This window comes from Halyomorpha halys, unplaced genomic scaffold, assembly GCF_000696795.3.
Source record: "Halyomorpha halys isolate HHAL.00 unplaced genomic scaffold, Hhal_1.1 Scaffold7157.1, whole genome shotgun sequence".
NCBI lineage: Eukaryota > Metazoa > Arthropoda > Insecta > Hemiptera > Pentatomidae > Halyomorpha > Halyomorpha halys.
The window spans coordinates 1,019-1,449 of record NW_027110829.1 but is presented as its reverse complement, the minus strand read 5'-3'; the positions used below and the strand labels follow the sequence as shown (position 1 = coordinate 1,449).

The 431-nt window shown below is 36.9% G+C and overlaps 1 non-coding gene across 1 annotated transcript; it reads left to right on the top strand.

Annotated features, from left to right (window-relative positions):
* Positions 1–339: 339 nt before the first annotated feature.
* On the top strand, positions 340–411 carry TRNAM-CAU (transfer RNA methionine (anticodon CAU)). Its single transcript has one exon. It is a non-coding gene; the product is annotated as a tRNA-Met (tRNA).
* Positions 412–431: the final 20 nt, after the last annotated feature.

The following is a 431-nucleotide window of genomic DNA, read 5'->3' as shown; positions in this document are numbered from 1 at the left end:
CTTAAAAAGTACTTCGGTAATGACCAGACTTTTATAATAAATTCAGTTTTATCAACCACCCCTTTATAATAGTTTTATCAACGGACTCTCTAAAATAAATGAAGTCTTATGAACCACTCCTTATACGTATAAGCCGTTTATTTTGAAAATGGTGTATGTACATTTATGCTTGAGTTGAAATATTGAAGGGTTTACGTTGGATTAAATTTAAAGATATGGCCCTATTTAAACTAGCCGCCCTTTGGAGGGGAAAGGGGTTGGTCAGGAACTTCATAATTTTTTTTTTTAATATTGAGACTTTTAATACCTGCTTAATTGTGGACCCTCCCGGACAAGAAGAGCAGAGTGGCGCAGTGGAAGCGTGCTGGGCCCATAACCCAGAGGTCCGTGGATCGAAACCACGCTCTGCTAAAGTATTATTTTTAAATTAA